Source organism: Coloeus monedula (genome assembly GCF_965178545.1).
Source record: "Coloeus monedula genome assembly, chromosome: 6".
NCBI classification, from domain to species: Eukaryota; Metazoa; Chordata; class Aves; order Passeriformes; family Corvidae; genus Coloeus; species Coloeus monedula.
The window spans coordinates 47,333,713-47,348,799 of NC_138786.1; the positions used below are offsets into that span (position 1 = coordinate 47,333,713).

Below are 15,087 nucleotides of genomic sequence, written 5' to 3' on the forward strand. Positions count from 1 at the left end.
AACAACCCAGAGAATCCTAAAGATTGCTTTGGGCTTCTGTCTGTTCCTGAACTCCACAGAAGGGGCAAAAAAGAGAAATCAGATGTACTTCAAAGAGAAGGAAGGAGTTACAGAGTAAAGCAACATTGATGCAAAGTTCCCAACTCACTGAATATGAGAACTGAGTAAAAAGATTCTGGGAACTATATGCCCTTCTCTGAAGATGTCCATTTTCATCTTGCATTCTCATATCCTCCACTGCTGAGGAAGGGATTGGCTTTAGCTTTCTAGTAAGTTATCATCTCTAGAAAACTGATTAAAGACATTGCCCTTCTTTTCAAATATGAATGATTTTGCCAGTGCCAGTAGGAGAACTCATGGTTTGACCAAGTGAAACTGCTGAATTTTTACAAATTCTATGTGATCTTGACAATTTAATCACCAGGTTTTCACAATTTGAGGAAAAAATTTCTTTTCTAATATGCCTCTTGAAAAAGAAGACAGCAAAATTACTTACATGTCCCTAGCTAAAAAATCTTCTCACATGAAAGCTAGAAATATCATCTACTTAGAAATATCATCTACTCCAGAATAATTTGGAGATAAATGTGCTAAGATAATGTCCTGTTATTCTTTATTAGCTATTCATATTAAAGAACTGGTGGTACAATAATGTGACATACTAGAGCCAGAAGGTAAGACTCCCACCTAAAAAAATATTCAACTTCCTTCCTTCCTCACAAGACAATGAACAGACTTAAGACCAATTATTTAAACCATTATTACATATAAAGTCTCAAATAGAACTAGCAAAAAAAAAAAAAAAAAACAAAAAAAAAAACGAGGAAAAAAAAGGGAAAAGGAAACCAGAAGTGCAAGATCTGTGGAGAGAGAAGACATAGAGCAATCAGCTGTCAGTAACTTAGGCAGGGGGCAGTGCAGCCACTCAGCTCCTTTGGGTCACTAGATTTGATGACACAAAAGAGATCCCTTAACAAATCAGAGAAGTACTAGTAAATTATTTGGTTAGGATTAGTGAGTCACAAAGTTAGAAAGCAGTCTTTCACTCCTGAACATGTGTGGTGAAAACCATACAAACCTACAAAATGATCACAGATTAAAAAACCAACACAGTTTAAAATTGAAGTGGAAACACTGTTTTCCCATTCTAGACAGTTAGAAGCTAAGAAACTACTTTACTAAAGATTATCATGTTGGAGCCACTTAATTATGGGGAAACTGAGACAAGCATGGCCATAAAACATGAATAGAATTAATTTCAAATAAATTTTGTAATGAAATGCAGTCTAGAAGGTGAAACTAAATTGTAGATACAAAAATGCTGCTAGCAAGGATTTTCTTGCTATTTTCTAAGCCCATGAGAGACTTTTCTCTCTCACAGAAGAGGTAGCAGAGTTATGTAAACAACCAAACACCTGCAACCTTGGAAAGTCTTGTTTATGGTACAGTAGAAAAATATTTTGACAATGAATGTTTTAGTATTTTAGCAATCACCCCCAGGGGGTGGCTGATCCTTTGTCCAATTAGACTATGAAGAAAAAAGTCTATAAAAGAGTTTGTAAAATAATTAAATAAATCAATCTTGCTGCACAATTCCTGCCTGCTGGATCTTCTCTCCTCCTCCTCCCTACGGTTGTGGGACACGGTGATGTACCGTAGGAACCAGGCCTGTGCTAATACTAAATGGCAAAAGTTCTTACCACATTTAAATTTACTCATTTTTCAGTGCACAAAGACTTATTCCATTGCCAAATTAGAAATCTACAGAATAAATTATTTAAGGTCAAAGAAGTATTTACTCCAAATTTTTTAGCCAAGACCATTTCAAAAGTTTCTTTTCAAAGAAAGGTTATTTTGGATGCTGCTGACTGTGCAAGTTAACTAAATTAACTTGCTTGATGTACAAAAATTTCTTGTTTCTAAATCTTTCACTACTACTAAAGCCTTTTGAACAACCCTTTACCCAGTCATTATGATTTGCTGCTTCCCTATGAGATTTACAACAGTTTTTAACCACTGATCTTCCATCTATTATTTTTAAAATATATACTAGATCTTCTAGTATTGCATAGGAAAAAAAAACTCACAGAATGTAAAATTTTCTTTCATATTTCTGAACAAGTATATGAAACAGCAATTCAGTCTTTTCTCCTGTGGGACATACTGATGAAAATCTCTGAATGTGCATGAACTTCTCATCTGAATATTTGAGTGGAGTCACGGAATAATTAGTGACAATTTTTGAAAGGTTCTTCTTTTATACAGAAAGGTCATCCTGATAAAATTAGCAGTTGGCTTAAAGTAAGGAATGGTGGGAAGAAGGCAGTGGCAGAGCTGCTATTGAAAAAAGCTGAGATAAGCACAACATTCATCCTGTGCTTCAATTGACTGTATTTCATTACCCACCAAAGAAGGCTTAGAGCAGAGGAGAATACTATCTTGCCAGCCCTGGAGACTGAGATTTCTTCAGGAGTTCTTGAGAATATCAGGCCTACAGGTATTCTGAAAATATTCAACAGAGATGTTTTCCTACAGGAAAAAAGTCAAGGATATCTGTAACACTTGTCTCAAATTTACGATCCTGGAATCTAACTTTGGACCCAGAAAAGTGAAAAGAACCAGGATACCACTTAAAGTTGGGACAACTTCTGAACCCTTGTTCAGAAAAAAAACTATGAAAATGAGATAAAGGCCACAAAAGTATATACACAAAAGACCATCTCCCAAAACAAACGAAATCCCCAGATGTACCAGAACCATAAATAAAACAGGAAAGAAGCACAGGAAAACTAGAGAATATTGAAGGGACTCAGAGGTCAATGTGCAGTTGGTAGGTAATGAAAGACGTTGCCCATGTGGGCTCACAAACTTAATTACTGAAAACTAATAAAAAGGAGAAGGTGGATAAAGAACATTCATTAATAACACTTTCAAGAAAATACAAATCTTCTGCTTAAAATTTATGTTTATCTCAAGAATACTGATCCAGTTGACTAATCCCAATACGAAATGTAATGTAATATTCATTCTCATAAGCACATGCTGTAACCTGCAAAAGATAAAATCATGATTATTTATAAATTATTACTGAATAATGTTTCAAAGGCTATTCATTTTTGTAGTATCAATTTCTATGGCAGAAGAAACAGCAGTTAAATAAACAGTTAAGCAGAAGACGAACCTGTAACTAAAAACCACAAATACCACCTAACGTGCAACCTTGATCCCAAAAAAACCCCAAACCAAATATTTACCAGTTCTTCAAATATTCCTGTTATTTCCCCAAGTACTCCAAAAGGCTATTTCACTTAAAATGTCACACTTTGCACAATAAATCTTCAGGCAATTTCCAAATGCTGTCAGATGCCTTGTCTTGATCTAAGATAAAGCATAATTCACCTTGTTTGCTCTTGTAGAGAGATTATAAGCAGGAAACAGGAATTAGCATAGTTCTAAAAGTTTATACTGTTTCTAAAGGTTTATACTGTTGTCAGCTAACCAAAACATAGAATTAACCCACTCATTCTGCATGCAAACTGTCTTGATAAAATGGAGACATCTAACCACCATGACTAAAATTCATAATTGTTTTAAAGTGATTTTTATATTTAAATACATTTTGGGTTTTTTCCGCAATGGCATCTATATATAATATCTGCATGCACTTATATCACAGTCTGACATTTTCAGGAGCTTTGTTCTTGAAATAAGTTACCCTATGGCTCAGAAAATTGAAGGGTCACTGTTATTTTTAAAATATCCAACTAGATTTAGTCACAAGAAATGTCCCACATAAATAGAAAGAATCAAAGCAGTAAAACACTCTTTTAGAACATTGTTATAAAACTATGTTATATCTACAAATTTCATTCTCAGTTGTGGTAAAGTAAAAAAATATATTAAGTAATCAGGAGTAAAATGTATGAGCTAGAAGTGAGAACACAATGATTTTAATGTAACTATGAGCAATTTATAAACATGATTTTCAGCTTGGACACATTTTCTTTATTATTAGGTATGGTCCTTTGCCTCAGTTTTGTTTCTTTTCTCTCAGTTGAATTCTTCACCTTAATCAAGCATTTTATTTACATGCAATTTTATGGCAAATATCTTATCAATATACATCATATAAAGTCAAAGTTTAAGGTGTAATACTTCCTATAGTCAACACAGTGTAAAAGGCAAATGAAAAATTTCCCTAAATGCAATCTGTCACCAGTCTGACTAAACCATCAGTGGAAGTACTACTGCAGGTACCTCTAAAGCTGATCATTTTGTTCAAACCGACATTATTCTCTCCAGTTATGCCACTCACTCTCTGGATACATTTCTCTTGATTCTTGAATTCAAATCCCCAAAAAATGAGCCCCTAAAAATATTTATCAATGATGACCTCACAAATATTTGAGCAATTAGAAGTTGGACATTGCTGTTAGACTAGAAGGTTTGGTTTTGGGATGGGGTTTGGGGGGGTAGGAGGACTGGATTTTTGGGGGTTTTTTGCTAAAATGATTTGTGCTTCTAAAGCAAAAGAATCAGACTGACCTTTGCATACAGATAGGAGTATTGATCCATCCTGTCTGCAGCCCAAAGCAATAGGCACTATAAAGGAACTCCTCTGAAAAAGCTTGGAAGACCAAACAGTGAAATTAAATTAGAAACCTAGGAAAAATGGTTGGAAGGATTGTTCACTGTATTTTCTGAACTAATATCTGAATACCCAGGGCTTTCATAGAAGAATAAGCATGAGGCACCATCTTACAGAACTTATTCAAAACAAAAGGAGTCCACCAGGAAGCCTCTCAAAAGTAATGAGGATTCCTAGTTAAAGGAAAGTCCTTTTGCAACTAGACTGAGGACAGCTACTCTGAAGAAAAGATACAGCATTTCTGTGGAGATTTAATAATGCAGGTATCCTCTAGCAGTTAGGTAAAGTAACAAGAAAAACTGCTTTTCTAACAGAATTGGCCTCACAAAAACATCTTGCTTCAAATGCAGAGTAGTAGTGGTGTTATCAGACGGTGCACACACTGGAATTCTTTGTGGTTTCTACTTTTTGCAATATGAAACTGATAGGTACCATAAGCCCGGCTTAAAAATTCAATCATATCTTTTGCTACCAAGAGTAAAGGCAATCTTGGCTGATTCTGACCTTTTTTTGTGCAAATCAAGCACTGCATTTTCAAAGTCTATTACTACAGTAATAGCTACAACAGCAATGCAAATGATGATACTGGGTATTTCTTGTACAAGTGAAAGACTTTCATAGCCACTGGAGTAATCAGAGCAATCTGTGCCTAATCGAAGTGATTTCTATGTATCTATAACATTCTGTAAGATGCTTCACTGTTGCACCAGGTGATATTCATACTACACCAGATGACACACCAGAATTTCACTGGGCAAAAAATCTTCACTACATGTTTCAAGAGAACATTCAACATCATCTAGGTTAAACATTCAACCAAATTATTAAGATGGTTATGGGAGGTTTCACACTCTGCTACCTAAGTTCAAGGAAAATTATAGCTTTATATTTCTTTCCAAGGTATTTCAAGAGCTCAGTAGCTTTGCTTACCATGTGAATGCAGCAAAACCAATCATTTATTTTAAGTCAAATAAATATATTGTGAATAAACCAATTTCCTTGATCATACTATAATAGCATTATAATTTAGGTGTATCTTAACAAATCTAAATTTTAATGTGAGCATATGATTCATCTTTATCAGTACAGATTAGACATTTTTGCCACTTTTATGAATAATTATTTTTCCTTTAAAGTCTTTGATGCTAAACAAAAGTGCTGTCCTAAATCACAAATACAATTCTGTAAGTTGTATAATAATACTTTGAAAAACTAGATAAACTACATCTTGAAGTGAAAAAAAGCCCTTGAGATATTATAAAGGGTAGCGCTAAATTCTACGGATCTTTCAGCTTAATGTCAGTGTCAGCCTAAACTTCAAAAACCCGAAAATGTAGATGACATAAAACCAGAAACATCTTTTTGTAATTATTTCCGGTTCTGTTTCAAGCACACATCTTTTTTAAAAAGCCTACAATGCTTGTGTTATTAATCACAGTAAAATCTAAACTGATTTCTTAATATGTCATACAGAACACGTACCCTATGGTTTTCAATCTAGAACAATTAGAGGGGGATAAAAAAATCAACAATTCAATTTTATTGAAACATGCTAAGTTACTGCCCATCACTATCATAATAACACTGCAAACACAATAAGTTAACCCCATAATGCTGTTAAAAAATTGACAAGGAGCATAATCTACTTTCTTCCCTATATCAAGAGAATGACTAACAAATTGAAACACTGAAAATGCAGGTAAACAGAAACATAACTTCTTTGACTGCAATTTGGAAAAACTAAAAGATTAGGGCAGACCTCAAAATCTCTGCAGAAATACTTCAAAAATTTTACGAAATCAAACATTATTAAGCCTTTGGTTACACTTCCTGTTCTTCTCAGACGTTGTCCTAGAGCCTCATGTTGTTGCAATAGCTCTGAGAAAAAGACCCAAGTACCAAATCAAGAATAGCATTTTCTACAGAACCAAGATGTTTTCGCATTTAAGTATTGACCTGACCCTGCCTGTGAGCCCTGACAGAATCAGATCAGAAGGTGATGTGACTGCTGGCTATGAAAAGCACAATGCATGAAGGCAAGCTCCTAATCCTGTAGCTCCTTGCTGTGTTGATCTACTTTAATCAACTTCTAGTATGTTTTAAATGTTCAGTTCTAGTTGGATATTTTTGGTATTTCTATTCATGCAGTTTTAATAAGGAAAAATAAAGTTTTCAATGGTATGCAGGTGTATTAAACAACCAGCTTATTTTAGTCTCACTTCAAACTGAATCCAGGAAATATTTTATTCTGTATTCCTAAAATATTTTCACTTTATCAAACAAAATCCAAGAATTTTTTTTTTTAAAAAAATGACAAACAAAACTCTTGATAAAAAAAAAAAAAAATTTGTAATGAAGATTCAACAATAAATCCTCGATAAAATCTTTCAGACAGTATAACATCTTCCACAACAGGTCTAGAGCTACCCAGAAAACTTGGTTTTCCTCAGGGAGAAGGTACATCACTGTCTTTCATCTCTCCCCTGATCTGTTTAAGATATGAACCCAAATCTTCCCTTCAGACTTTTACACATTTGACAATTTGAGACCACTTAGCATGAAAAGCTGGGAAGAGCTTAACTGGGACTTTGTCCTTGTGAATGACAGCATAAAATGGTCATCAGGGTAATTATCTCATCCCTTGCCCTAGCAATTGCTTCTGCTGCAAGAAATGCCATTTTGACTGATAGACAAAAGATACTGAAGCTAGAGGTTTATAGGAGGACGGCTTAGTTTAATTATGACATAATTTAGGTTCTATTTAAGTCATTACTTCCTTCACAGAGTGAAATAAACTGAGTATGCTCAAGAAGATCATCTGGAGATGATAAAGTGAGTCAATTGATTTATCTGTAGTATAAACAAAAGAACCATGACACCATATAAGCCCAAACAATAAGCTAAGGAGAAGACTTGATTTTTCAGCTGGAAATATAAACTTTCTGGGGAAAAAGAGAAATCAGTTCCTCTAAAGATCATATTCTGAAAAGAAGAATGCCTTAATGGCTTATTAACAAAGTACAATAGCTTGGTGAATTAACCTGCTCAAGTGATTTGGGCGGCTGTCATCAACCTCTCAGAATGGTACACATTACATGACTTCAGCATTGCTTTCATTCTTTGAAGCAAGAACGTGGTTTCCTCATCAAGTGCAAATGGAGAACGAACCCCAGGTGCCGTGTTTGAGCAGGAACCCACCAGCACACACCCCAAAGCCCGTTCTTTGTTACAGAAAATGAACCATTAAAGGTATTTCATTTCACAGTAAACATTCTATTGCATATCAAAACCCCATAATCTATTGTTAATGTCTAATTTTCTTCAAGAAAATATAATTTGAGAAATTATTTCCTTAACTAGATTTACATTAAATTAGTTTTATTTGAATTTGTGTGTGGGAAGAAGGTAATAAATAATGTTTGTAGTCGAAACACTGAAGCTTTCAAACTGAACCTCCAGTTCTGGAAACTCACACTGCTCAGCATGGGCCTACAGCTTTTATTTTTGGTTGGAAAGTCACTTGACTTGTCACTGGGCACCACTGAAAAGAGCCTGGATCCATCTTCTTTACACTTTCCCTTCAGCTATTTATAAAATTGATCAGATGCACTCTGAGCCTTCTCTTCTCTGGGCTAAATGGTCGCAGCTCTCTCAGCCTTTTTCAGAGAGATGGTCCAGATTCTTAATCATCTTTGTGGCCCTTCAATGGACTTTCTTTAGTAGTTCCACATGTCTCTTGTACTGAGGAGCCCAGAACTGCACACAGTACTCCAGGTGCAGTCGCACCAGCACTGAGCCAAGGGGAAATACTCCTACCAAGGAGTTTCTTTGGGACTTAAGAACAAAGACAGGTTTCCTAACACCATACCTAATAATCCAGACTGTATGTACCTTGTATGTTTCCGAAGTATTAGACAAGCAATATTTTGAGGTGTTTCTATGTATGATCCATTTCACATTTGAAGCATAACTGTAAAACCGATTTTATTCCTGTTTTCGTCCAGTACAGATATTAGAGGATACAAAGGGGGATGACTGGCCTTCTTCAATGGCTATAATTATTGAAATAGTATGGGAGATTACCTTTCTGCAAATGAATAAACAAGAGAGTTCTCTTCTAGAAAGAAAGGTCTGGACTGCATAGAATTCAAGTGCATACAAAGAATTCCTCACCAGAACATGCCGAAGCTTTTTTTTCCTCTGTCACATTCATAATTCAAAAGACAGAAGAGGTTGCACATGATAATTAAGAAATTTTTCCTTATAAGGCAACCATGGTATTCACTCAGTTAAACTCCCTGAAATCCAAAATACACAACTGATCATGAAATTCCTACCGAAATTTCACAGATCTACTGCCAAAACAATTAATAGAATTTCACCAGACAAAGTGTTGTAGCTGAACTTAGTCTTTATTGCTTAATATTTGTGTTTGACTGTCATCTGCAGTACAGTCAGAAACATACACCATTTATTCCAGACAAGAACAAGACAATAAACCTGACAGCAGATATCCCAACTTTCAATTGCTTCAACGATTTGTTGAGATTTTTTGAGAACTAGGATGAATCTTAAGGTGTTAGACTACTGGTGGAACACAAAAGATGGAAACAAAAGAATTTCCCTCTATGTTCTTGTGAAACGTGTTTAGTTCCTTTTCTGAAAAAATATTATCTTTTTTCATAACTTTTTTTTGATTGCTAGAATCTTGAAAAGGGATCAAAGAGAGGCAGAATGATACAATGAGGGGGTAGAAATACACAGCATCTTTATTAAAAAAGTCCAACAGCAGGTCATCCAACGTCATAACAATGCACAGCTAATGAAAAGAGAGGGTGAGGAAAAGATCTGTTGCCATTCAAAACTAGGATATGACTAATCACTGCATTGCTAGAATTTCTGTTTGCAAACCATAGCTGACAGCCACACAGAGGAAAGCTGGACCTGCCTCCCGGGGAGCTTTATCTAGGAGCAGTCTTAGAAAGCAGCTGACAGAGTCCAAGGATTTCTTAGATGTTGATGGTTAGACTAACATTCGGAGTGCGACAATAAATAGATAAATTGGAGTTGGCGGACAGCACTAACACCAGAGAGCACAGATGATATTAGTGGTTGTGGTTTTCACTAGAACCTAAGAAATGCTGACACTAAAAAGAAATTGTTTATTTTGCCTGGAACACAGGAAAAAAAAACATAGTATCTCAGGAAGGACAATCTCCTGTAGATTGAGCTGAAATTTGAAATATAAAAAGAACACAGTTTTAAATAAAGTGCCTGGAAAGACCACAATTTAGGGTCCAGAGGTATGGCTGCTTATTTTTATTCCTTGGAGAACAAAGTTTGGTTAATTCCTACAGAGTTCACAGCAACAAGTTTTAAGAAAAGCCGTGATTTAGACAAGCAAATTATTTTTTGCTTTGTTTGGAAACAGCCGTACCCTATCTCTGTGAGAATACAGAGAAATGCTCTGCCATTCTTTCTACCTGTCTTGCATATACCTCTGCTCCCTGTAAACATGCAATTTACCTCTCTACAGTCTTGGATACAGAGGGGCACAAAGGGGGAAAATAACCACAGTTTGGTTTTAACCAAACTGAAAGTAGAGCCATTTCTTTCTCCTCTGTCTTTGTAGCAGGGTATTGGTTAGTTTCTGGTACTAGAACTTCTAACAGTAAAGAATTTCAATGTTTTCTGAATAATTTTTAGAGTTATGTTTGCCCTAAAAGCAGAACACTGACTGAGTCCTAGGGCAGATGATGCATGATTTCTTTCCCGCAAGTTAGTCCAAGACAAGGAAAAATGTACAGACTTCAAACAGGCAGGGAAATTAACTTATTAGACACAGCCTATGGTTGCTCAACAGCAGAGCTATAAATGCCATTATCAGCAGAGATTCAAGAGTTCTTACTAGCATAAAGTGTGCCAGCTACTACCTTAAGCAACTAAACCTAAATGTACCACAAACACCTTAATCAAGTAGTCACAGAGATAAACTTCTAGGAAGAATATACAAAAGCACTATTATTTGCCAGCTAGCTCACATAATGGATATTTAAAAAGTAGGACAGAGACAACAACTTTTCCTCATTTGTTTCCTTCTGACAGAGAAACATAATTCTTCTTTCTGTGACTGGCACAGTTGTGTGGTTTGTTTTGTGTCAGCATAATGTTGCAAAAGGAGAATTACAGATAAGTGCTAAAGTTTGAAATCAAGAACAGACATAATGGAAAGCGGAATATGCACTTTTGCCAAGTCTACTAAAGATCTCAAAAAGATGCACTGGTTTAACCTCACATTTTGATTTTATTTTTCAATAGCATCATCAATGTCAGATGAAAAGTTAATTCCCAGTAAAATTCCAGTACTTTGAAGCCCACAAAAAAAAAAAGATGGTCACAGGGCTAGCATTAAGAGAAAAAAAAAAAAAAAAAAAAAAAGAAAGAAGCAAAAAAATGCATCAAAAAGAAAAATTATTCTACAAGTCACCTTGGAGCATGTCAGCAGTCTCCTTGGAGCACATCAGCATAGAGAATTGTCCTAGTGACATTATGACATTAAAGGCTTTTGCCAGTGGACAGCCATTTTAAAAGGTGGATAAGTTCACGCTTTCCAATTTTCTCACCTTACATCAAAAAAAATACAATACATAAATATGCTTTTGCTAGCCCAGACAAATAAGGAGTCTCAACATGAGCATGAGTTTTACAGTATGACAAGTAAATGCTCTGAGGGGGCATCTTCTGAAATCTTGATACAGATCAGGTTTAAATACGTTCACCCTAAGGTCTCTCTGAAGAACAGCCCACATTAAATAACCTATGATCCTCTAAATCAGTAAAATTATGGAGAGAACGAAGTTAAGATCTAACCTGAACACACCAAGATACTGTTTCTTCCTCGTCTACCAGAAAGCAAACCATTCTACACAACACAAGCTAGTTTGGTGATTCATTAAATCCTAGAGAACACACACTTGAAACCAGTAGCTTTGTAGGAATAACTTGCATTTTCACTCAGTACTAATATCTCCTACACATACACAACCCAGGCTGGACAGGGAACTTCCACAAACACAGCAGACATCCAAGTTATGCTGCCGGCAAGAGATCAAAGCAAGTCACCTGAGATTTCATGTACAAGATTTTTCTCCTTCCTTACTCTTGAAAATGCAAGAAACTCAGTTATCTGCACTCCCAAAAGATGCAAACTTTCAAAGTGTTTCTGCATCTAAGTGACACTTTCTACAAGTGTTCGAATGCATCCTGGAGCTCAACAATAAAAATATGCAAACACATAAGAAATGGGAGAAAAGTAAGATTGAAAACATGTAACTGTATCCTCCAGAACAGTGAGTTGATTTCTGGAAAGTAAATCTCAGAAGAGATAAAAAACAAACATAAAAACCAAGAGGTCACCAGCAAGCAAGAAGAGTCCTTTTAAAAATGGATTATAACTGACATTGTTCAGTTAAAAAAAAACCAAACAAACAACCAAAAACAGACTAATAAAATACATTTTAAATGTTCTTAACTATCCTCTTCTAGCCCAAAAGAGTTTTCAATAGATCTGAGGGACAAAACACTGAAAGAGAACTCTCTTACTTTCACTATACAGTTAACTGAGCCTGAGGGGTTTGGGGTGTGGACACTGTGATTAAAATTAAGATTAGACATTTATACTGAAAATAAATTATGTTAAAACATCTAATTATATAAAAAATCCTACAGCAGGTTTACAGGGTTTCATTTAACAAAAGGAGGTAAAACTTAAAAGCAGAACAAAAACTAACTGCTAGTGTAAGAAATTTCCAATGGAAAATGTCCTTTGACTATCCATTACTCAAATAATACTGTTTTCTACTACTAAAGAAATGGTCTCTGACTTAAGAATTGCAGTTCCTTTCTCCTGATTGATGTTTACAATTACAATGTCATCCAAAGAACGCTAACAGTATAAAAGTTCTCATAACGAAGAGTACTAATAATATCACCATGTAGTGAGCAATATTTATGCTTAGTCCTTGTAGCTATGGAGCTGGGCTCATGGAAGTTTGATTCTTTAAATATATAAGATTTTCAGTCACCAGAACTGCTTTCACAAATGAGATCCTGTACTTGTAAAAAGATACTCAATCCTCCCATTGCTTTCACTAAAAAATCCCAAATATCTCAGCATTCAGACAGTACTTGTTGAGACTATTAGAGCACAAAATATATTAATTATTTTGCAATACAACAGTTAAGTTTATCTTCAGAGAGAAAATTTAGTAACACTGATTATTATATTACATAATCCCATTTTTGCACCTGCTTTTTGGTTTTTGCTTTTTGGTTTTTTTTTTTTTAATATTTGACCTTCCTATGACTCATTTAAATATTGAGAACTAACATGTTTAGGTAACCACATAGAGTCAGGAAAAGTGCAAGATGGCACTTTAAATTGTACCATGTTGCATTTTAGAAAAAGTAGCAAGTGAAAGACTGATCACTGCAAGTCTGATCTTACTAGAAATAGCCACATTGCTTTTAAATCAAGCATTCTTCTTCAAGCATACTACTATTTCTGTATAGCTTTTGCATTCAAGAAGCATGCAAAATTCTAACTGCATAAACCTGTAATGCTTTAACATACTTAGAATTATATTCTCACGTCAATACAATTCAGAGCAGGAGAAACTCCGCTATGCTGGGCCATGGTACCATTCAAATCAAAGTACATACACAAACCAGATACATACACTTTCTCTCCGGTTAGCTGACGTACAGCAGACTTTTTTTTTTTTTTTTAATTTAGTACTAGTCTAAATAATTCTGTCACATTTTGGCCAAATGTAGCACACTGTACCAAAGCTGAGAGAGACTGAGCAGGAAACTGTTACCACACGCAAACAAAAATCTTGCCCGGTTGTAGCTCAAATCCATGTAATTCTTATGCTACAAGAAGTGCTACTGAAACAAGCAATGTCACTCGGAAGCAGTCATGAATACACGGTATTAAATGTGTAATATTACACTACCGCGGCCTTAGAACAAGCAGTGAGCCACCGCTTCCTTAGCACAATAGCAAGTTGTGGGTCTGGATTTCCCGCAGCACCTGACATCATAGGTGGCTAGCAGTTCTTAAGAAAATAGTTTCTCCTGGATTAAAGTGAGAATGTTAAAACATTAAGCAATGCAAATAACAGTGATTCAAACTCCTGATTCAACATCCCTAGTACAATGGTCTACCATGGTACACTGACTAGGTTTCCTTCCCATGTTTAGCACCAAGGAGAAATATACTATGGAAGTGACACCCTTCTAAGGAACATTCACAGCCATACTTCAAAACTATTTAAATTTCTTCAAGAAGAAGACTTAAACAAAGGAAAAAAGTGGCCACTATGACCAAGTTTTCTAGTGTGTCTAAAAGTTTAAATGAAAGAAATAGCATCTATTCTGCTCTCTGCAGGCAATACCTGTTACTCATGAGTAACACATACAGAAGGTATGCCTTGGAGCATTAAGCATCATAATAACAGATTTTGTGCTGTAAAACCTACAAAAGACCTACAACAATATCCACTGCTAGCTCTTACCCCAACAGGAAGACCAAAACAAATCAGAATTTAAAATCCATCTGCAATGACACCTACTGGAAGGGAAAAGATTGATGACTCAGGCTCACATCTGCCCTTCATACTCCTCAAATTCTCTCATTGATCTCACAACACCACTAGGCTTACGAAAGCATCCTTGGAGTGGAAATACACACAAGAAATTACACCAGCACATTTTTTCTGCAACATCAGTTTGTAATTATTTTTTTAATGAACTCAGCACCTGAAAACATTCCCTGACAAGTGAACTACTGAGCTATAGAAGAAGCCTCAACTTCTCAAGAAAGGCTGTTCTTTTAAGATTACTCTAAAAGTTGCGTGAGTTACGGGCAGGCCACTAATTCCCCATGTAATCGTCGCCTCTTAAACACTAGACAAAGGTCTACCTGCTACAGATTAACCTCCTCCGCAGCCCAAGTGCTCCGGGGCACACACGCGATTACTGCTTCTCCTCCCGCCGGCCCTTTGACATTCAGGGACGGCGGGGGACCGAGCGGCGACCCTCGGGCTGCCGCGCCGGGCACAGGCGCCCGTACAAGTTCGGCACCGCGCACCGGCGGCAGTGGGGGACACACAACACGGCTGATTAAATCCGACAGCTAAAAGCCATTTCCAGGCTGTTTCTACCCACGGCGAAGCCCGGGCGGGGGGGGCGGTGAGGAAGCGCTGACTGTCCTTGACGTATTTCGGTCCGCTCCCCGGATCCCCACGGCACCGGCGGGACGCGGATCACCGGCACTGCCCGGGACGGAACCTGGGGCAGGCGGCTGCGGGGGGATACTCAAGCCCCGCTCCAGGGGGAAGGGAGGAGCGGGCGGGAGACGAGCCGGGGCTGTGCGG

At 36.5% G+C, this 15,087-nt stretch overlaps 1 protein-coding gene across 2 annotated transcripts in view; it reads right to left on the reverse strand.

The window, feature by feature from the left end:
- EML5 (EMAP like 5) overlaps nucleotides 1-15,087 on the reverse strand; it is a 103,376-nt gene that overhangs the window by 87,932 nt on the left and 357 nt on the right. The window lies entirely within an intron of this gene.